Genomic DNA, 25,838 nt, shown 5'->3' on the forward strand with positions numbered 1-25,838 from the left:
GTATCTAGCTGATAAACAGAGACTGACAGACTCATTAGTATTGTAATGTTACTGTAGTGTATCTAGCTGATAAACAGAGACTGACATTCCCATTAGTACTATAGTGTTACTGTATCTAACTGATAAACAGAGACTGACATTCCCATTAGTACTATAGTGTTACTGTATCTAGCTGATAAACAGAGACTGACATTCCCATTAGTACTATAGTGTTACTGTACTGTATCTAGCTGATAAACAGAGACTGACAGATTCATTAGTACTATAGTGTTACTGTATCTAGCTGATAAACAGAGACTGACAGACTCATTAGTACTATAGTGTTACTGTATCTAGCTGATAAACAGAGACTGACAGACTCATTAGTACTATAGTGTTACTGTACTGTATCTAGCTGATAAACAGAGACTGACAGACTCATTAGTACTATAGTGTTACTGTACTGTATCTAGCTGATAAACAGAGACTGACAGACCCATTAGTATTATAGTGTTACTGTACTGTATCTAGCTGATAAACAGAGACTGTCATTCCCATTAGTATTATAGTGTTACTGTACTATATCTTGCTGATAAACAGAGGCTGACATTCCCATTAGTACTATAGTGTTACTGTATCTAACTGATAAACAGAGGCTGACATTCCATTTAGTACTATAGTGTTACTGTATCTAGCTGATAAACAGAGACTGACAGACTCATTAGTACTATTGTGTTACTGTATCTAGCTGATAAACAGAGACTGACATTCCCATTAGTACTATAGTGTTACTGTACTGTATCTAGCTGATAAACAGACACTGACAGACTCATTAGTACTATAGTGTTACAGTACTGTATCTAGCTGATAAACAGAGACAGACAGACTCATTAGTATTATACTGTTACTGTACTGTATCTAGCTGATAATCAGAGACTGACTGACCCATTAGTATTATAGTGTTACTGTATCTAGCTGATAAACAGAGACTGACAGACTCATTAGTACTATAGTGTTACTGTACTGTATCTAGCTGATAAACAGACACTGACAGACTCATTAGTACTATAGTGTTACAGTACTGTATCTAGCTGATAAACAGAGACTGACAGACTCATTAGTACTATAGTGTTACTGTATCTAGCTGATAAACAGAGACTGATAGACTCATTAGTACTATAGTGTTACTGTACTGTATCTAGCTGATAAAGTCTGACAGACCCATTAGTACTATAGTGTTACTGTACTGTATCTAGCTGATACACAGAGACTGACATTCCCATTAGTACTATTGTTTTTCTGTATCTAGCTGATAAACAGAGACTGACATTCCCATTAGTACTATAGTGTTACTGTATCTAACTGATAAACAGAGACTGACATTCCCATTAGTACTATAGTGTTACTGTATCTAGCTGATAAACAGAGACTGACAGACACATTAGCACTATAGTGTTACTGTATCTAGCTGATAAACAGAGACTGACAGACTCATTAGTACTATAGTGTTACTGTATCTAGCTGATAAACAGAGACTGACATTCCCATTAGTACTATAGTGTTACTGTACTGTATCTAGCTGATAAAAAGAGACTGACAGACTCATTAGTACTATAGTGTTACTGTACTGTATCTAGCTGATAAACAGAGACTGACAGACTCATTAGTACTATAGTGTTACTGTACTGTACCTAGCTGATAAACAGAGACTGACAGACCCATTAGTATTATAGTGTTACTGTACTGTATCTAGCTGATAAACAGAGACTGTCATTCCCATTAGTATTATAGTGTTACTGTACTATATCTTGCTGATAAACAGAGGCTGACATTCCCATTAGTACTATAGTGTTACTGTATCTAACTGATAAACAGAGGCTGACATTCCATTTAGTACTATAGTGTTACTGTATCTAGCTGATAAACAGAGACTGACAGACTCATTAGTACTATTGTGTTACTGTATCTAGCTGATAAACAGAGACTGACATTCCCATTAGTACTATAGTGTTACTGTACTGTATCTAGCTGATAAACAGACACTGACAGACTCATTAGTACTATAGTGTTACAGTACTGTATCTAGCTGATAAACAGAGACAGACAGACTCATTAGTATTATACTGTTACTGTACTGTATCTAGCTGATAATCAGAGACTGACTGACCCATTAGTATTATAGTGTTAATATACTGTATCTAGCTGATAAACAGAGACTGTCATTCCCATTAGTATTATAGTGTTACTGTACTGTATCTAGCTGATAAACAGAGACTGACATTCCATTAGTACTATAGCGTTTCTGTATCTAGCTGATAAACAGAGACTGACATTCCCATTAGTACTATAGTGTTACTGTATCTAACTGAAAACAGAGACTGACAGACTTATTAGTACTATAGTGTTACTGTATCTAGCTGATAAACAGAGACTGACATTCCCATTATTACTATAGTGTTACTGTACTGTATCTAGCTGATAAACAGAGACTGACATTCCCATGAGTACTATAGTGTTACTGTATCTAGCTGATAAACAGAGACTGACAGACTCATTAGTACTATAGTGTTACTGTATCTAGCTGATAAACAGAGACTGACAGACCCATTAGTACTATAGTGTTACTGTACTGTATCTAGCTGATAAACAGAGACTGACAGACTCATTAGTACTATAGTGTTACTGTACTGTATCTAGCTGATAAACAGAGACTGACAGAGTCATTAGTACTATAGTGTTACTGTACTGTATCTAGCTGATAAACAGAGACTGACAGACTCATTAGTACTATAGTGTTACTGTACTGTATCTAGATGATAAACAGAGACTGACAGACCCATTAGTATTATAGTGTTACTGTACTGTATCTAGCTGATAAACAGAGACTGACAGACCCATTAGTACTATAGTGTTAATATACTGTATCTAGCTGATAAACAGAGACTGACAGACTCATTATTACTATAGTGTTACTGTACTGTATCTAGCTGATAAACAGAGACTGACATTCCCATTAGTACTATAGTGTTTCTGTATCTAGCTGATAAACAGAGACTGACATTCCCATTAGTACTATAGTGTTACTGTATCTAGCTGATAAACAGAGACTGACATTTTCATTAGTACTATAGTGTTACTGTACTGTATCTAGCTGATAAACAGAGACTGACAGACTCATTAGTACTATAGTGTTACTGTACTGTATCTAGCTGATAAACAGAGACTGACAGACTCATTAGTACTATAGTGTTACTGTACTGTATCTAGCTGATAAACAGAGACTGACATTCCCATTAGTACTATAGTGTTACTGTACTGTCACTAGCTGATAAACAGAGACTGACAGACTCATTAGTACTATAGTGTTACTGTATCTAGCTGATAAACAGAGACTGACAGACTCATTAGTACTATAGTGTTACTGTACTGTATCTAGCTGATAAACAGAGACTGACATTCCCATTAGTACTATAGTGTTACTGTACTGTCACTAGCTGATAAACAGAGACTGACAGACTCATTAGTACTATAGTGTTACTGTACTGTATCTAGCTGATAAACAGAGACTGACAGACCCATTAGTACTATAGTGTTACTGTATCTAGCTGATAAACAGAGACTGACATTCCCATTAGTACTATAGTGTTTCTGTATCTAGCTGATAAACAGAGACTGACAGACTCATTAGTACTATAGAGTTACTGTACTGTATCTAGCTGATAAACAGAGACTGACATTCCCATTAGTACTATAGTGTTACTGTATCTAGCTGATAAACAGAGACTGACATTCACATTAGTACTATAGTGTTACTGTATCTAACTGATAAACAGAGCCTGAAATTCCCATTAGTACTATAGTGTTACTGTATCTAGCTTATAAACAGAGACTGACTTACTCATTAGTACTATAGTGTTACTGTACTGTATCTAGCTGATAAACAGAGACTGACAGACCCATTAGTACTATAGTGTTACTGTATCTAGCTGATAAACAGAGACTGACAGACTCATTAGTACTATAGTGTTACTGTATCTAGCTGATAAACAGAGATTGACAGACTCATTAGTACTATAGTTTTACTGTATCTAGCTGATAAACAGAGACTGACATTCCCATTAGTACTATAGTGTTACTGTACTGTATCTAGCTGATAAACAGAGACTGAGAGACTCATTAGTACTATAGAGTTACTGTACTGTATCTAGCTGATAAACAGAGACTGACATTCCCATTAGTACTATAGTGTGACTGTATCTAGCTGATAAACAGAGACTGACATTCCCATTAGTACTATAGTGCTACTGTATCTAACTGATAAACAGAGACTGACATTCCCATTAGTACTATAGAGTTACTGTATCTAGCTTATAAACAGAGACTGACAGACTCATTAGTACTATAGTGTTACTGTACTGTATCTAGCTGATAAACAGAGACTGACATTCCATTAGTACTGTAGCGTTTCTGTATCTAGCTGATAAACAGAGACTGACATTCCCATTAGTACTATAGTGTTACTGTATCTAGCTGATAAAGAGACTGACAGACTCATTAGTACTATAGTGTTACTGTACTGTATCTAGCTGATAAACAGTCTGACAGACCAATTAGTACTATATTGTTACTGTACTTTATCTAGCTGATAAACAGAGACTGACAGACCCATTAGTACTATAGTGTTAATATACTGTATCTAGCTGATAAACAGAGACTGACAGACTCATTAGTACTATAGTGTTACTGTACTGTATCTAGCTGATAAACAGAGACTGACATTCCCATTAGTACTATAGTGTTTCTGTATCTAGCTGATAAACAGAGACTGACATTCCCATTAGTACTATAGTGTTACTGTATCTAGCTGATAAACAGAGACTGACATTCCCATTAGTACTATAGTGTTACTGTATCTAGCTGATAAACAGAGACTGACATTCCCATTAGTACTATAGTGCTACTGTATCTAACTGATAAACAGAGACTGAAATTCCCATTAGTACTATAGAGTTACTGTATCTAACTGATAAACAGAGACTGACATTCCCATTAGTAATATAGTGTTACTGTATCTAGCTGATAAAGAGACTGACAGACTCATTAGTACTGTAGCTTTTCTGTATCTAGCTGATAAACAGAGACTGACATTCCCATTAGTACTATAGTGTTACTGTATCTAACTGATAAACAGAGACTGACATTCCCATTAGTAATATAGTGTTACTGTATCTAGCTGATAAAGAGACTGACAGACTCATTAGTACTATAGTGTTACTGTACTGTATCTAGCTGATAAACAGTCTGACAGACCCATTAGTACTATAGTGTTAATATACTGTATCTAGCTGATAAACAGAGACTGACAGACTCATTAGTACTATAGTGTTACTGTACTGTATCTAGCTGATAAACAGAGACTGACATTCCCATTAGTACTATAGTGTTTCTGTATCTAGCTGATAAACAGAGACTGACATTCCCATTAGTACTATAGTGTTACTGTATCTAGCTGATAAACAGAGACTGACAGACTCATTAGTACTATAGTGTTACTGTATCTAGCTGATAAACAGAGACTGACAGACCCATTAGTACTATAGTGTTACTGTATCTAGCTGATAAACAGAGACTGACATTTTCATTAGTACTATAGTGTTACTGTACTGTATCTAGCTGATAAACAGAGACTGACAGACTCATTAGTACTATAGTGTTACTGTACTGTATCTAGCTGATAAACAGAGACTGACAGACTCATTAGTACTATAGTGTTACTGTACTGGATCTAGCTGATAAACAGAGACTGACATTCCCATTAGTAATATAGTGTTAATATACTGTCACTAGCTGATAAACAGAGACTGACAGACTCATTAGTACTATAGTGTTACTGTATCTAGCTGATAAACAGAGACTGACATTCCCATTAGTACTATAGTGTTACTGTACTGTATCTAGCTGATAAACAGACACTGACAGACTCATTAGTACTATAGTGTTACAGTACTGTATCTAGCTGATAAACAGAGACTGACAGACTCATTAGTACTATAGTGTTACTGTATCTAGCTGATAAACAGAGACTGATAGACTCATTAGTACTATAGTGTTACTGTACTGTATCTAGCTGATAAAGTCTGACAGACCCATTAGTACTATAGTGTTACTGTACTGTATCTACCTGATAAACAGAGACTGACAGACCCATTAGTACTATAGTGTTAATATACTGTATCTAGCTGATAACCAGAGACTGACAGACTCAGTAGTACTATAGTGTTACTGTACTGTATCTAGATGATAAACAGAGACTGACAGACTCATTAGTACTATAGTGTTACTGTACTGTATCTAGATGATAAACAGAGACTGACAGACCCATTAGTATTATAGTGTTACTGTACTGTATCTAGCTGATAAACAGAGACTGACAGACCCATTAGTACTATAGTGTTAATATACTGTATCTAGCTGATAAACAGAGACTGACAGACTCATTATTACTATAGTGTTACTGTACTGTATCTAGCTGATAAACAGAGACTGATATTCCCATTAGTACTATAGTGTTTCTGTATCTAGCTGATAAACAGAGACTGACATTCCCATTAGTACTATAGTGTTACTGTATCTAGCTGATAAACAGAGACTGACATTCCCATTAGTACTATAGTGTTACTGTATCTAGCTGATAAACAGAGACTGACAGACTCATTAGTACTATAGTGTTACTGTATCTAGCTGATAAACAGAGACTGACAGACCCATTAGTACTATAGTGTTACTGTATCTAGCTGATAAACAGAGACTGACATTTTCATTAGTACTATAGTGTTACTGTACTGTATCTAGCTGATAAACAGAGACTGACAGACTCATTAGTACTATAGTGTTACTGTACTGTATCTAGCTGATAAACAGAGACTGACAGACTCATTAGTACTATAGTGTTACTGTACTGTATCTAGCTGATAAACAGAGACTGACATTCCCATTAGTACTATAGTGTTACTGTACTGTCACTAGCTGATAAACAGAGACTGACAGACTCATTAGTACTATAGTGTTACTGTATCTAGCTGATAAACAGAGACTGACAGACTCATTAGTACTATAGTGTTACTGTACTGTATCTAGCTGATAAACAGAGACTGACATTCCCATTAGTACTATAGTGTTACTGTACTGTCACTAGCTGATAAACAGAGACTGACAGACTCATTAGTACTATAGTGTTACTGTATCTAGCTGATAAACAGAGACTGACAGACCCATTAGTACTATAGTGTTACTGTACTGTATCTAGCTGATAAACAGAGACTGACAGACCCATTAGTACTATAGTGTTACTGTATCTAGCTGATAAACAGAGACTGACATTCCCATTAGTACTATAGTGTTTCTGTATCTAGCTGATAAACAGAGACTGACATTCCCATTAGTACTATAGTGTTACTGTATCTAGCTGATAAACAGAGACTGACAGACTCATTAGTACTATAGTGTTACTGTATCTAGCTGATAAACAGAGACTGACAGACCCATTAGTACTATAGTGTTACTGTATCTAGCTGATAAACAGAGACTGACATTTTCATTAGTACTATAGTGTTACTGTACTGTATCTAGCTGATAAACAGAGACTGACAGACTCATTAGTACTATAGTGTTACTGTACTGTATCTAGCTGATAAACAGAGACTGACAGACTCATTAGTACTATAGTGTTACTGTACTGGATCTAGCTGATAAACAGAGACTGACATTCCCATTAGTAATATAGTGTTAATATACTGTCACTAGCTGATAAACAGAGACTGACAGACTCATTAGTACTATAGTGTTACTGTATCTAGCTGATAAACAGAGACTGACATTCCCATTAGTACTATAGTGTTACTGTACTGTATCTAGCTGATAAACAGACACTGACAGACTCATTAGTACTATAGTGTTACAGTACTGTATCTAGCTGATAAACAGAGACTGACAGACTCATTAGTACTATAGTGTTACTGTATCTAGCTGATAAACAGAGACTGATAGACTCATTAGTACTATAGTGTTACTGTACTGTATCTAGCTGATAAAGTCTGACAGACCCATTAGTACTATAGTGTTACTGTACTGTATCTACCTGATAAACAGAGACTGACAGACCCATTAGTACTATAGTGTTAATATACTGTATCTAGCTGATAACCAGAGACTGACAGACTCAGTAGTACTATAGTGTTACTGTACTGTATCTAGATGATAAACAGAGACTGACAGACTCATTAGTACTATAGTGTTACTGTACTGTATCTAGATGATAAACAGAGACTGACAGACCCATTAGTATTATAGTGTTACTGTACTGTATCTAGCTGATAAACAGAGACTGACAGACCCATTAGTACTATAGTGTTAATATACTGTATCTAGCTGATAAACAGAGACTGACAGACTCATTATTACTATAGTGTTACTGTACTGTATCTAGCTGATAAACAGAGACTGATATTCCCATTAGTACTATAGTGTTTCTGTATCTAGCTGATAAACAGAGACTGACATTCCCATTAGTACTATAGTGTTACTGTATCTAGCTGATAAACAGAGACTGACATTCCCATTAGTACTATAGTGTTACTGTATCTAGCTGATAAACAGAGACTGACAGACTCATTAGTACTATAGTGTTACTGTATCTAGCTGATAAACAGAGACTGACAGACCCATTAGTACTATAGTGTTACTGTATCTAGCTGATAAACAGAGACTGACATTTTCATTAGTACTATAGTGTTACTGTACTGTATCTAGCTGATAAACAGAGACTGACAGACTCATTAGTACTATAGTGTTACTGTACTGTATCTAGCTGATAAACAGAGACTGACAGACTCATTAGTACTATAGTGTTACTGTACTGTATCTAGCTGATAAACAGAGACTGACATTCCCATTAGTACTATAGTGTTACTGTACTGTCACTAGCTGATAAACAGAGACTGACAGACTCATTAGTACTATAGTGTTACTGTATCTAGCTGATAAACAGAGACTGACAGACTCATTAGTACTATAGTGTTACTGTACTGTATCTAGCTGATAAACAGAGACTGACATTCCCATTAGTACTATAGTGTTACTGTACTGTCACTAGCTGATAAACAGAGACTGACAGACTCATTAGTACTATAGTGTTACTGTATCTAGCTGATAAACAGAGACTGACAGACCCATTAGTACTATAGTGTTACTGTACTGTATCTAGCTGATAAACAGAGACTGACAGACCCATTAGTACTATAGTGTTACTGTATCTAGCTGATAAACAGAGACTGACATTCCCATTAGTACTATAGTGTTTCTGTATCTAGCTGATAAACAGAGACTGACAGACTCATTAGTACTATAGAGTTACTGTACTGTATCTAGCTGATAAACAGAGACTGACATTCCCATTAGTACTATAGTGTTACTGTATCTAGCTGATAAACAGAGACTGACATTCACATTAGTACTATAGTGTTACTGTATCTAACTGATAAACAGAGCCTGAAATTCCCATTAGTACTATAGTGTTACTGTATCTAGCTTATAAACAGAGACTGACTTACTCATTAGTACTATAGTGTTACTGTACTGTATCTAGCTGATAAACAGAGACTGACAGACCCATTAGTACTATAGTGTTACTGTATCTAGCTGATAAACAGAGACTGACAGACTCATTAGTACTATAGTGTTACTGTATCTAGCTGATAAACAGAGATTGACAGACTCATTAGTACTATTGTGTTACTGTATCTAGCTGATAAACAGAGACTGACATTCCCATTAGTACTATAGTGTTACTGTACTGTATCTAGCTGATAAACAGACACTGACAGACTCATTAGTACTATAGTGTTACAGTACTGTATCTAGCTGATAAACAGAGACAGACAGACTCATTAGTATTATACTGTTACTGTACTGTATCTAGCTGATAATCAGAGACTGACTGACCCATTAGTATTATAGTGTTAATATACTGTATCTAGCTGATAAACAGAGACTGTCATTCCCATTAGTATTATAGTGTTACTGTACTGTATCTAGCTGATAAACAGAGACTGACATTCAATTAGTACTATAGCGTTTCTGTATCTAGCTGATAAACAGAGACTGACATTCCCATTAGTACTATAGTGTTACTGTATCTAACTGAAAACAGAGACTGACAGACTTATTAGTACTATAGTGTTACTGTATCTAGCTGATAAACAGAGACTGACATTCCCATTATTACTATAGTGTTACTGTACTGTATCTAGCTGATAAACAGAGACTGACATTCCCATTAGTACTATAGTGTTACTGTATCTAGCTGATAAACAGAGACTGACAGACTCATTAGTACTATAGTGTTACTGTATCTAGCTGATAAACAGAGACTGACAGACCCATTAGTACTATAGTGTTACTGTACTGTATCTAGCTGATAAACAGAGACTGACAGACTCATTAGTACTATAGTGTTACTGTACTGTATCTAGCTGATAAACAGAGACTGACAGAGTCATTAGTACTATAGTGTTACTGTACTGTATCTAGCTGATAAACAGAGACTGACAGACTCATTAGTACTATAGTGTTACTGTACTGTATCTAGATGATAAACAGAGACTGACAGACCCATTAGTATTATAGTGTTACTGTACTGTATCTAGCTGATAAACAGAGACTGACAGACCCATTAGTACTATAGTGTTAATATACTGTATCTAGCTGATAAACAGAGACTGACAGACTCATTATTACTATAGTGTTACTGTACTGTATCTAGCTGATAAACAGAGACTGACATTCCCATTAGTACTATAGTGTTTCTGTATCTAGCTGATAAACAGAGACTGACATTCCCATTAGTACTATAGTGTTACTGTATCTAGCTGATAAACAGAGACTGACATTTTCATTAGTACTATAGTGTTACTGTACTGTATCTAGCTGATAAACAGAGACTGACAGACTCATTAGTACTATAGTGTTACTGTACTGTATCTAGCTGATAAACAGAGACTGACAGACTCATTAGTACTATAGTGTTACTGTACTGTATCTAGCTGATAAACAGAGACTGACATTCCCATTAGTACTATAGTGTTACTGTACTGTCACTAGCTGATAAACAGAGACTGACAGACTCATTAGTACTATAGTGTTACTGTATCTAGCTGATAAACAGAGACTGACAGACTCATTAGTACTATAGTGTTACTGTACTGTATCTAGCTGATAAACAGAGACTGACATTCCCATTAGTACTATAGTGTTACTGTACTGTCACTAGCTGATAAACAGAGACTGACAGACTCATTAGTACTATAGTGTTACTGTACTGTATCTAGCTGATAAACAGAGACTGACAGACCCATTAGTACTATAGTGTTACTGTATCTAGCTGATAAACAGAGACTGACATTCCCATTAGTACTATAGTGTTTCTGTATCTAGCTGATAAACAGAGACTGACAGACTCATTAGTACTATAGAGTTACTGTACTGTATCTAGCTGATAAACAGAGACTGACATTCCCATTAGTACTATAGTGTTACTGTATCTAGCTGATAAACAGAGACTGACATTCACATTAGTACTATAGTGTTACTGTATCTAACTGATAAACAGAGCCTGAAATTCCCATTAGTACTATAGTGTTACTGTATCTAGCTTATAAACAGAGACTGACTTACTCATTAGTACTATAGTGTTACTGTACTGTATCTAGCTGATAAACAGAGACTGACAGACCCATTAGTACTATAGTGTTACTGTATCTAGCTGATAAACAGAGACTGACAGACTCATTAGTACTATAGTGTTACTGTATCTAGCTGATAAACAGAGATTGACAGACTCATTAGTACTATAGTTTTACTGTATCTAGCTGATAAACAGAGACTGACATTCCCATTAGTACTATAGTGTTACTGTACTGTATCTAGCTGATAAACAGAGACTGAGAGACTCATTAGTACTATAGAGTTACTGTACTGTATCTAGCTGATAAACAGAGACTGACATTCCCATTAGTACTATAGTGTGACTGTATCTAGCTGATAAACAGAGACTGACATTCCCATTAGTACTATAGTGCTACTGTATCTAACTGATAAACAGAGACTGACATTCCCATTAGTACTATAGAGTTACTGTATCTAGCTTATAAACAGAGACTGACAGACTCATTAGTACTATAGTGTTACTGTACTGTATCTAGCTGATAAACAGAGACTGACATTCCATTAGTACTGTAGCGTTTCTGTATCTAGCTGATAAACAGAGACTGACATTCCCATTAGTACTATAGTGTTACTGTATCTAGCTGATAAAGAGACTGACAGACTCATTAGTACTATAGTGTTACTGTACTGTATCTAGCTGATAAACAGTCTGACAGACCAATTAGTACTATATTGTTACTGTACTTTATCTAGCTGATAAACAGAGACTGACAGACCCATTAGTACTATAGTGTTAATATACTGTATCTAGCTGATAAACAGAGACTGACAGACTCATTAGTACTATAGTGTTACTGTACTGTATCTAGCTGATAAACAGAGACTGACATTCCCATTAGTACTATAGTGTTTCTGTATCTAGCTGATAAACAGAGACTGACATTCCCATTAGTACTATAGTGTTACTGTATCTAGCTGATAAACAGAGACTGACATTCCCATTAGTACTATAGTGTTACTGTATCTAGCTGATAAACAGAGACTGACATTCCCATTAGTACTATAGTGCTACTGTATCTAACTGATAAACAGAGACTGAAATTCCCATTAGTACTATAGAGTTACTGTATCTAACTGATAAACAGAGACTGACATTCCCATTAGTAATATAGTGTTACTGTATCTAGCTGATAAAGAGACTGACAGACTCATTAGTACTGTAGCTTTTCTGTATCTAGCTGATAAACAGAGACTGACATTCCCATTAGTACTATAGTGTTACTGTATCTAACTGATAAACAGAGACTGACATTCCCATTAGTAATATAGTGTTACTGTATCTAGCTGATAAAGAGACTGACAGACTCATTAGTACTATAGTGTTACTGTACTGTATCTAGCTGATAAACAGTCTGACAGACCCATTAGTACTATAGTGTTAATATACTGTATCTAGCTGATAAACAGAGACTGACAGACTCATTAGTACTATAGTGTTACTGTACTGTATCTAGCTGATAAACAGAGACTGACATTCCCATTAGTACTATAGTGTTTCTGTATCTAGCTGATAAACAGAGACTGACATTCCCATTAGTACTATAGTGTTACTGTATCTAGCTGATAAACAGAGACTGACAGACTCATTAGTACTATAGTGTTACTGTATCTAGCTGATAAACAGAGACTGACAGACCCATTAGTACTATAGTGTTACTGTATCTAGCTGATAAACAGAGACTGACATTTTCATTAGTACTATAGTGTTACTGTACTGTATCTAGCTGATAAACAGAGACTGACAGACTCATTAGTACTATAGTGTTACTGTACTGTATCTAGCTGATAAACAGAGACTGACAGACTCATTAGTACTATAGTGTTACTGTACTGGATCTAGCTGATAAACAGAGACTGACATTCCCATTAGTAATATAGTGTTAATATACTGTCACTAGCTGATAAACAGAGACTGACATTCCCATTAGTACTATAGTGTTACTGTATCTAGCTGATAAACAGAGACTGACATTCCCATTAGTACTATAGTGCTACTGTATCTAACTGATAAACAGAGACTGAAATTCCCATTAGTACTATAGAGTTACTGTATCTAACTGATAAACAGAGACTGACATTCCCATTAGTAATATAGTGTTACTGTATCTAGCTGATAAAGAGACTGACAGACTCATTAGTACTGTAGCTTTTCTGTATCTAGCTGATAAACAGAGACTGACATTCCCATTAGTACTATAGTGTTACTGTATCTAACTGATAAACAGAGACTGACATTCCCATTAGTAATATAGTGTTACTGTATCTAGCTGATAAAGAGACTGACAGACTCATTAGTACTATAGTGTTACTGTACTGTATCTAGCTGATAAACAGTCTGACAGACCCATTAGTACTATAGTGTTAATATACTGTATCTAGCTGATAAACAGAGACTGACAGACTCATTAGTACTATAGTGTTACTGTACTGTATCTAGCTGATAAACAGAGACTGACATTCCCATTAGTACTATAGTGTTTCTGTATCTAGCTGATAAACAGAGACTGACATTCCCATTAGTACTATAGTGTTACTGTATCTAGCTGATAAACAGAGACTGACAGACTCATTAGTACTATAGTGTTACTGTATCTAGCTGATAAACAGAGACTGACAGACCCATTAGTACTATAGTGTTACTGTATCTAGCTGATAAACAGAGACTGACATTTTCATTAGTACTATAGTGTTACTGTACTGTATCTAGCTGATAAACAGAGACTGACAGACTCATTAGTACTATAGTGTTACTGTACTGTATCTAGCTGATAAACAGAGACTGACAGACTCATTAGTACTATAGTGTTACTGTACTGGATCTAGCTGATAAACAGAGACTGACATTCCCATTAGTAATATAGTGTTAATATACTGTCACTAGCTGATAAACAGAGACTGACAGACTCATTAGTACTATAGTGTTACTGTATCTAGCTGATAAACAGAGACTGACATTCCCATTAGTACTATAGTGTTACTGTACTGTATCTAGCTGATAAACAGACACTGACAGACTCATTAGTACTATAGTGTTACAGTACTGTATCTAGCTGATAAACAGAGACTGACAGACTCATTAGTACTATAGTGTTACTGTATCTAGCTGATAAACAGAGACTGATAGACTCATTAGTACTATAGTGTTACTGTACTGTATCTAGCTGATAAAGTCTGACAGACCCATTAGTACTATAGTGTTACTGTACTGTATCTACCTTATAAACAGAGACTGACAGACCCATTAGTACTATAGTGTTAATATACTGTATCTAGCTGATAACCAGAGACTGACAGACTCAGTAGTACTATAGTGTTACTGTACTGTATCTAGATGATAAACAGAGACTGACAGACTCATTAGTACTATAGTGTTACTGTACTGTATCTAGATGATAAACAGAGACTGACAGACCCATTAGTATTATAGTGTTACTGTACTGTATCTAGCTGATAAACAGAGACTGACAGACCCATTAGTACTATAGTGTTAATATACTGTATCTAGCTGATAAACAGAGACTGACAGACTCATTATTACTATAGTGTTACTGTACTGTATCTAGCTGATAAACAGAGACTGATATTCCCATTAGTACTATAGTGTTTCTGTATCTAGCTGATAAACAGAGACTGACATTCCCATTAGTACTATAGTGTTACTGTATCTAGCTGATAAACAGAGACTGACATTCCCATTAGTACTATAGTGTTACTGTATCTAGCTGATAAACAGAGACTGACAGACTCATTAGTACTATAGTGTTACTGTATCTAGCTGATAAACAGAGACTGACAGACCCATTAGTACTATAGTGTTACTGTATCTAGCTGATAAACAGAGACTGACATTTTCATTAGTACTATAGTGTTACTGTACTGTATCTAGCTGATAAACAGAGACTGACAGACTCATTAGTACTATAGTGTTACTGTACTGTATCTAGCTGATAAACAGAGACTGACAGACTCATTAGTACTATAGTGTTACTGTACTGTATCTAGCTGATAAACAGAGACTGACATTCCCATTAGTACTATAGTGTTACTGTACTGTCACTAGCTGATAAACAGAGACTGACAGACTCATTAGTACTATAGTGTTACTGTATCTAGCTGATAAACAGAGACTGACAGACTCATTAGTACTATAGTGTTACTGTACTGTATCTAGCTGATAAACAGAGACTGACAGACTCATTAGTACTATAGTGTTACTGTACTGTATCTAGCTGATAAACAGAGACTGACATTCCCATTAGTACTATAGTGTTACTGTACTGTCACTAGCTGATAAACAGAGACTGACAGACTCATTAGTACTATAGTGTTACTGTATCTAGCTGATAAACAGAGACTGACAGACTCATTAGTACTATAGTGTTACTGTACTGTATCTAGCTGATAAACAGAGACTGACATTCCCATTAGTACTATAGTGTTACTGTACTGTCACTAGCTGATAAACAGAGACTGACAGACTCATTAGTACTATAGTGTTACTGTACTGTATCTAGCTGATAAACAGAGACTGACAGACCCATTAGTACTATAGTGTTACTGTATCTAGCTGATAAACAGAGACTGACATTCCCATTAGTACTATAGTGTTTCTGTATCTAGCTGATAAACAGAGACTGACAGACTCATTAGTACTATAGAGTTACTGTACTGTATCTAGCTGATAAACAGAGACTGACATTCCCATTAGTACTATAGTGTTACTGTATCTAGCTGATAAACAGAGACTGACATTCACATTAGTACTATAGTGTTACTGTATCTAACTGATAAACAGAGCCTGAAATTCCCATTAGTACTATAGTGTTACTGTATCTAGCTTATAAACAGAGACTGACTTACTCATTAGTACTATAGTGTTACTGTACTGTATCTAGCTGATAAACAGAGACTGACAGACCCATTAGTACTATAGTGTTACTGTATCTAGCTGATAAACAGAGACTGACAGACTCATTAGTACTATAGTGTTACTGTATCTAGCTGATAAACAGAGATTGACAGACTCATTAGTACTATAGTTTTACTGTATCTAGCTGATAAACAGAGACTGACATTCCCCTTAGTACTATAGTGTTACTGTACTGTATCTAGCTGATAAACAGAGACTGAGAGACTCATTAGTACTATAGAGTTACTGTACTGTATCTAGCTGATAAACAGAGACTGACATTCCCATTAGTACTATAGTGTGACTGTATCTAGCTGATAAACAGAGACTGACATTCCCATTAGTACTATAGTGCTACTGTATCTAACTGATAAACAGAGACTGACATTCCCATTAGTACTATAGAGTTACTGTATCTAGCTTATAAACAGAGACTGACAGACTCATTAGTACTATAGTGTTACTGTACTGTATCTAGCTGATAAACAGAGACTGACATTCCATTAGTACTGTAGCGTTTCTGTATCTAGCTGATAAACAGAGACTGACATTCCCATTAGTACTATAGTGTTACTGTATCTAGCTGATAAAGAGACTGACAGACTCATTAGTACTATAGTGTTACTGTACTGTATCTAGCTGATAAACAGTCTGACAGACCAATTAGTACTATATTGTTACTGTACTTTATCTAGCTGATAAACAGAGACTGACAGACCCATTAGTACTATAGTGTTAATATACTGTATCTAGCTGATAAACAGAGACTGACAGACTCATTAGTACTATAGTGTTACTGTACTGTATCTAGCTGATAAACAGAGACTGACATTCCCATTAGTACTATAGTGTTTCTGTATCTAGCTGATAAACAGAGACTGACATTCCCATTAGTACTATAGTGTTACTGTATCTAGCTGATAAACAGAGACTGACATTCCCATTAGTACTATAGTGTTACTGTATCTAGCTGATAAACAGAGACTGACATTCCCATTAGTACTATAGTGCTACTGTATCTAACTGATAAACAGAGACTGAAATTCCCATTAGTACTATAGAGTTACTGTATCTAACTGATAAACAGAGACTGACATTCCCATTAGTAATATAGTGTTACTGTATCTAGCTGATAAAGAGACTGACAGACTCATTAGTACTGTAGCTTTTCTGTATCTAGCTGATAAACAGAGACTGACATTCCCATTAGTACTACAGTGTTACTGTATCTAACTGATAAACAGAGACTGACATTCCCATTAGTAATATAGTGTTACTGTATCTAGCTGATAAAGAGACTGACAGACTCATTAGTACTATAGTGTTACTGTACTGTATCTAGCTGATAAACAGTCTGACAGACCCATTAGTACTATAGTGTTAATATACTGTATCTAGCTGATAAACAGAGACTGACAGACTCATTAGTACTATAGTGTTACTGTACTGTATCTAGCTGATAAACAGAGACTGACATTCCCATTAGTACTATAGTGTTTCTGTATCTAGCTGATAAACAGAGACTGACATTCCCATTAGTACTATAGTGTTACTGTATCTAGCTGATAAACAGAGACTGACAGACTCATTAGTACTATAGTGTTACTGTATCTAGCTGATAAACAGAGACTGACAGACCCATTAGTACTATAGTGTTACTGTATCTAGCTGATAAACAGAGACTGACATTTTCATTAGTACTATAGTGTTACTGTACTGTATCTAGCTGATAAACAGAGACTGACAGACTCATTAGTACTATAGTGTTACTGTACTGTATCTAGCTGATAAACAGAGACTGACAGACTCATTAGTACTATAGTGTTACTGTACTGGATCTAGCTGATAAACAGAGACTGACATTCCCATTAGTAATATAGTGTTAATATACTGTCACTAGCTGATAAACAGAGACTGACAGACTCATTAGTACTATAGTGTTACTGTATCTAGCTGATAAACAGAGACTGACATTCCCATTAGTACTATAGTGTTACTGTACTGTATCTAGCTGATAAACAGACACTGACAGACTCATTAGTACTATAGTGTTACAGTACTGTATCTAGCTGATAAACAGAGACTGACAGACTCATTAGTACTATAGTGTTACTGTATCTAGCTGATAAACAGAGACTGATAGACTCATTAGTACTATAGTGTTACTGTACTGTATCTAGCTGATAAAGTCTGACAGACCCATTAGTACTATAGTGTTACTGTACTGTATCTACCTGATAAACAGAGACTGACAGACCCATTAGTACTATAGTGTTAATATACTGTATCTAGCTGATAACCAGAGACTGACAGACTCAGTAGTACTATAGTGTTACTGTACTGTATCTAGATGATAAACAGAGACTGACAGACTCATTAGTACTATAGTGTTACTGTACTGTATCTAGATGATAAACAGAGACTGACAGACCCATTAGTATTATAGTGTTACTGTACTGTATCTAGCTGATAAACAGAGACTGACAGACCCATTAGTACTATAGTGTTAATATACTGTATCTAGCTGATAAACAGAGACTGACAGACTCATTATTACTATAGTGTTACTGTACTGTATCTAGCTGATAAACAGAGACTGATATTCCCATTAGTACTATAGTGTTTCTGTATCTAGCTGATAAACAGAGACTGACATTCCCATTAGTACTATAGTGTTACTGTATCTAGCTGATAAACAGAGACTGACATTCCCATTAGTACTATAGTGTTACTGTATCTAGCTGATAAACAGAGACTGACAGACTCATTAGTACTATAGTGTTACTGTATCTAGCTGATAAACAGAGACTGACAGACCCATTAGTACTATAGTGTTACTGTATCTAGCTGATAAACAGAGACTGACATTTTCATTAGTACTATAGTGTTACTGTACTGTATCTAGCTGATAAACAGAGACTGACAGACTCATTAGTACTATAGTGTTACTGTACTGTATCTAGCTGATAAACAGAGACTGACAGACTCATTAGTACTATAGTGTTACTGTACTGTATCTAGCTGATAAACAGAGACTGACATTCCCATTAGTACTATAGTGTTACTGTACTGTCACTAGCTGATAAACAGAGACTGACAGACTCATTAGTACTATAGTGTTACTGTATCTAGCTGATAAACAGAGACTGACAGACTCATTAGTACTATAGTGTTACTGTACTGTATCTAGCTGATAAACAGAGACTGACATTCCCATTAGTACTATAGTGTTACTGTACTGTCACTAGCTGATAAACAGAGACTGACAGACTCATTAGTACTATAGTGTTACTGTATCTAGCTGATAAACAGAGACTGACAGACCCATTAGTACTATAGTGTTACTGTACTGTATCTAGCTGATAAACAGAGACTGACAGACCCATTAGTACTATAGTGTTACTGTATCTAGCTGATAAACAGAGACTGACATTCCCATTAGTACTATAGTGTTTCTGTATCTAGCTGATAAACAGAGACTGACAGACTCATTAGTACTATAGAGTTACTGTACTGTATCTAGCTGATAAACAGAGACTGACATTCCCATTAGTACTATAGTGTTACTGTATCTAGCTGATAAACAGAGACTGACATTCACATTAGTACTATAGTGTTACTGTATCTAACTGATAAACAGAGCCTGAAATTCCCATTAGTACTATAGTGTTACTGTATCTAGCTTATAAACAGAGACTGACTTACTCATTAGTACTATAGTGTTACTGTACTGTATCTAGCTGATAAACAGAGACTGACAGACCCATTAGTACTATAGTGTTACTGTATCTAGCTGATAAACAGAGACTGACAGACTCATTAGTACTATAGTGTTACTGTATCTAGCTGATAAACAGAGATTGACAGACTCATTAGTACTATAGTTTTACTGTATCTAGCTGATAAACAGAGACTGACATTCCCATTAGTACTATAGTGTTACTGTACTGTATCTAGCTGATAAACAGAGACTGAGAGACTCATTAGTACTATAGAGTTACTGTACTGTATCTAGCTGATAAACAGAGACTGACATTCCCATTAGTACTATAGTGTGACTGTATCTAGCTGATAAACAGAGACTGACATTCCCATTAGTACTATAGTGCTACTGTATCTAACTGATAAACAGAGACTGACATTCCCATTAGTACTATAGAGTTACTGTATCTAGCTTATAAACAGAGACTGACAGACTCATTAGTACTATAGTGTTACTGTACTGTATCTAGCTGATAAACAGAGACTGACATTCCATTAGTACTGTAGCGTTTCTGTATCTAGCTGATAAACAGAGACTGACATTCCCATTAGTACTATAGTGTTACTGTATCTAGCTGATAAAGAGACTGACAGACTCATTAGTACTATAGTGTTACTGTACTGTATCTAGCTGATAAACAGTCTGACAGACCAATTAGTAATATATTGTTACTGTACTTTATCTAGCTGATAAACAGAGACTGACAGACCCATCAGTACTATAGTGTTAATATACTGTATCTAGCTGATAAACAGAGACTGACAGACTCATTAGTACTATAGTGTTACTGTACTGTATCTAGCTGATAAACAGAGACTGACATTCCCATTAGTACTATAGTGTTTCTGTATCTAGCTGATAAACAGAGACTGACATTCCCATTAGTACTATAGTGTTACTGTATCTAGCTGATAAACAGAGACTGACATTCCCATTAGTACTATAGTGTTACTGTATCTAGCTGATAAACAGAGACTGACATTCCCATTAGTACTATAGTGCTACTGTATCTAACTGATAAACAGAGACTGAAATTCCCATTAGTACTATAGAGTTACTGTATCTAGCTTATAAACAGATACTGACAGACTCATTAGTACTATAGTGTTACTGTACTGTATCTAGCTGATAAACAGAGACTGACATTCCATTAGTACTGTAGCTTTTCTGTATCTAGCTGATAAACAGAGACTGACATTCCCATTAGTACTATAGTGTTACTGTATCTAACTGATAAACAGAGACTGACATTCCCATTAGTACTATAGTGTTACTGTATCTAGCTGATAAAGAGACTGACAGACTCATTAGTACTATAGTGTTACTGTACTGTATCTAGCTGATAAACAGTCTGACAGACCCATTAGTACTATAGTGTTAATATACTGTATCTAGCTGATAAACAGAGACTGACAGACTCATTAGTACTATAGTGTTACTGTACTGTATCTAGCTGATAAACAGAGACTGACATTCCCATTAGTACTATAGTGTTTCTGTATCTAGCTGATAAACAGAGACTGACATTCCCATTAGTACTATAGTGTTACTGTATCTAGCTGATAAACAGAGACTGACAGACTCATTAGTACTATAGTGTTACTGTATCTAGCTGATAAACAGAGACTGACAGACCCATTAGTACTATAGTGTTACTGTATCTAGCTGATAAACAGAGACTGACATTTTCATTAGTACTATAGTGTTACTGTACTGTATCTAGCTGATAAACAGAGACTGACAGACTCATTAGTACTATAGTGTTACTGTACTGTATCTAGCTGATAAACAGAGATTGACAGACTCATTAGTACTATAGTGTTACTGTACTGGATCTAGCTGATAAACAGAGACTGACATTCCCATTAGTACTATAGTGTTACTGTACTGTCACTAGCTGATAAACAGAGACTGACAGACTCATTAGTACTATAGTGTTACTGTATCTAGCTGATAAACAGAGACTGACATTCCCATTAGTACTATAGTGTTACTGTACTGTATCTAGCTGATAAACAGACACTGACAGACTCATTAGTACTATAGTGTTACAGTACTGTATCTAGCTGATAAACAGAGACTGACAGACTCATTAGTACTATAGTGTTACTGTATCTAGCTGATAAACAGAGACTGATAGACTCATTAGTACTATAGTGTTACTGTACTATATCTAGCTGATAAAGTCTGACAGACCCATTAGTACTATAGTGTTACTGTACTGTATCTACCTGATAAACAGAGACTGACAGACCCATTAGTACTATAGTGTTAATATACTGTATCTAGCTGATAACCAGAGACTGACAGACTCAGTAGTACTATAGTGTTACTGTACTGTATCTTGATGATAAACAGAGACTGACAGACTCATTAGTACTATAGTGTTACTGTACTGTATCTAGATGATAAACAGAGACTGACAGACCCATTAGTATTATAGTGTTACTGTACTGTATCTAGCTGATAAACAGAGACTGACAGACCCATTAGTACTATAGTGTTAATATACTGTATCTAGCTGATAAACAGAGACTGACAGACTCATTATTACTATAGTGTTACTGTACTGTATCTAGCTGATAAACAGAGACTGACATTCCCATTAGTACTATAGTGTTTCTGTATCTAGCTGATAAACAGAGACTGACATTCCCATTAGTACTATAGTGTTACTGTATCTAGCTGATAAACAGAGACTGACATTCCCATTAGTACTATAGTGTTACTGTATCTAGCTGATAAACAGAGACTGACAGACCCATTAGTACTATAGTGTTACTGTATCTAGCTGATAAACAGAGACTGACATTCCCATTAGTACTATAGTGTTTCTGTATCTAGCTGATAAACAGAGACTGACAGACTCATTAGTACTATAGAGTTACTGTACTGTATCTAGCTGATAAACAGAGACTGACATTCCCATTAGTACTATAGTGTTACTGTATCTAGCTGATAAACAGAGACTGACATTCACATTAGTACTATAGTGTTATTGTATCGAAATGATAAACAGAGCCTGAAATTCCCATTAGTACTATAGTGTTACTGTATCTAGCTTATAAACAGAGACTGACTTACTCATTAGTACTATAGTGTTACTGTACTGTATCTAGCTGATAAACAGAGACTGACAGACCCATTAGTACTATAGTGTTACTGTATCTAGCTGATAAACAGAGACTGACAGACTCATTAGTACTATAGTGTTACTGTATCTAGCTGATAAACAGAGATTGACAGACTCATTAGTACTATAGTTTTACTGTATCTAGCTGATAAACAGAGACTGACATTCCATTAGTACTGTAGCGTTTCTGTATCTAGCTGATAAACAGAGACTGACATTCCCATTAGTACTATAGTGTTACTGTATCTAGCTGATAAAGAGACTGACAGACTCATTAGTACTATAGTGTTACTGTACTGTATCTAGCTGATAAACAGTCTGACAGACCAATTAGTACTATATTGTTACTGTACTTTATCTAGCTGATAAACAGAGACTGACAGACCCATTAGTACTATAGTGTTAATATACTGTATCTAGCTGATAAACAGAGACTGACAGACTCATTAGTACTATAGTGTTACTGTACTGTATCTAGCTGATAAACAGAGACTGACATTCCCATTAGTACTATAGTGTTTCTGTATCTAGCTGATAAACAGAGACTGACATTCCCATTAGTACTATAGTGTTACTGTATCTAGCTGATAAACAGAGACTGACATTCCCATTAGTACTATAGTGTTACTGTATCTAGCTGATAAACAGAGACTGACATTCCCATTAGTACTATAGTGCTACTGTATCTAACTGATAAACAGAGACTGAAATTCCCATTAGTACTATAGAGTTACTGTATCTAGCTTATAAACAGAGACTGACAGACTCATTAGTACTATAGTGTTACTGTACTGTATCTAGCTGATAAACAGAGACTGACATTCCATTAGTACTGTAGCTTTTCTGTATCTAGCAGATAAACAGAGACTGACATTCCCATTAGTACTATTGTGTTACTGTATCTAACTGATAAACAGAGACTGACATTCCCATTAGTACTATAGTGTTACTGTATCTAGCTGATAAAGAGACTGACAGACTCATTAGTACTATAGTGTTACTGTACTGTATCTAGCTGATAAACAGAGACTGACATTCCCATTAGTACTATAGTGTTTCTGTATCTAGCTGATAAACAGAGACTGACATTCCCATTAGTACTATAGTGTTACTGTATCTAGCTGATAAACAGAGACTGACAGACTCATTAGTACTATAGTGTTACTGTATCTAGCTGATAAACAGAGACTGACAGACCCATTAGTACTATAGTGTTACTGTATCTAGCTGATAAACAGAGACTGACATTTTCATTAGTACTATAGTGTTACTGTACTGTATCTAGCTGATAAACAGAGACTGACAGACTCATTAGTACTATAGTGTTACTGTACTGTATCTAGCTGATAAACAGAGACTGACAGACTCATTAGTACTATAGTGTTACTGTACTGGATCTAGCTGATAAACAGAGACTGACATTCCCATTAGTACTATAGTGTTACTGTACTGTCACTAGCTGATAAACAGAGACTGACAGACTCATTAGTACTATAGTGTTACTGTATCTAGCTGATAAACAGAGACTGACATTCCCATTAGTACTATAGTGTTACTGTACTGTATCTAGCTGATAAACAGACACTGACAGACTCATTAGTACTATAGTGTTACAGTACTGTATCTAGCTGATAAACAGAGACTGACAGACTCATTAGTACTATAGTGTTACTGTATCTAGCTGATAAACAGAGACTGATAGACTCATTAGTACTATAGTGTTACTGTACTGTATCTAGCTGATAAAGTCTGACAGACCCATTAGTACTATAGTGTTACTGTACTGTATCTACCTGATAAACAGAGACTGACAGACCCATTAGTACTATAGTGTTAATATACTGTATCTAGCTGATAACCAGAGACTGACAGACTCAGTAGTACTATAGTGTTACTGTACTGTATCTAGCTGATACACAGAGACTGACATTCCCATTCGTACTATTGTTTTTCTGTATCTAGCTGATAAACAGAGACTGACATTCCCATTAGTACTATAGTGTTACTGTATCTAACTGATAAACAGAGACTGACATTCCCATTAGTACTATAGTGTTACTGTATCTAGCTGATAAACAGAGACTGACAGACACATTAGCACTATAGTGTTACTGTATCTAGCTGATAAACAGAGACTGACAGACTCATTAGTACTATAGTGTTACTGTATCTAGCTGATAAACAGAGACTGACATTCCCATTAGTACTATAGTGTTACTGTACTGTATCTAGCTGATAAAAAGAGACTGACAGACTCATTAGTACTATAGTGT

This window comes from Salmo salar, chromosome 19 (genome assembly GCF_965601325.2).
Source record: "Salmo salar chromosome 19, fSalSal1, whole genome shotgun sequence".
NCBI lineage: Eukaryota > Metazoa > Chordata > Actinopteri > Salmoniformes > Salmonidae > Salmo > Salmo salar.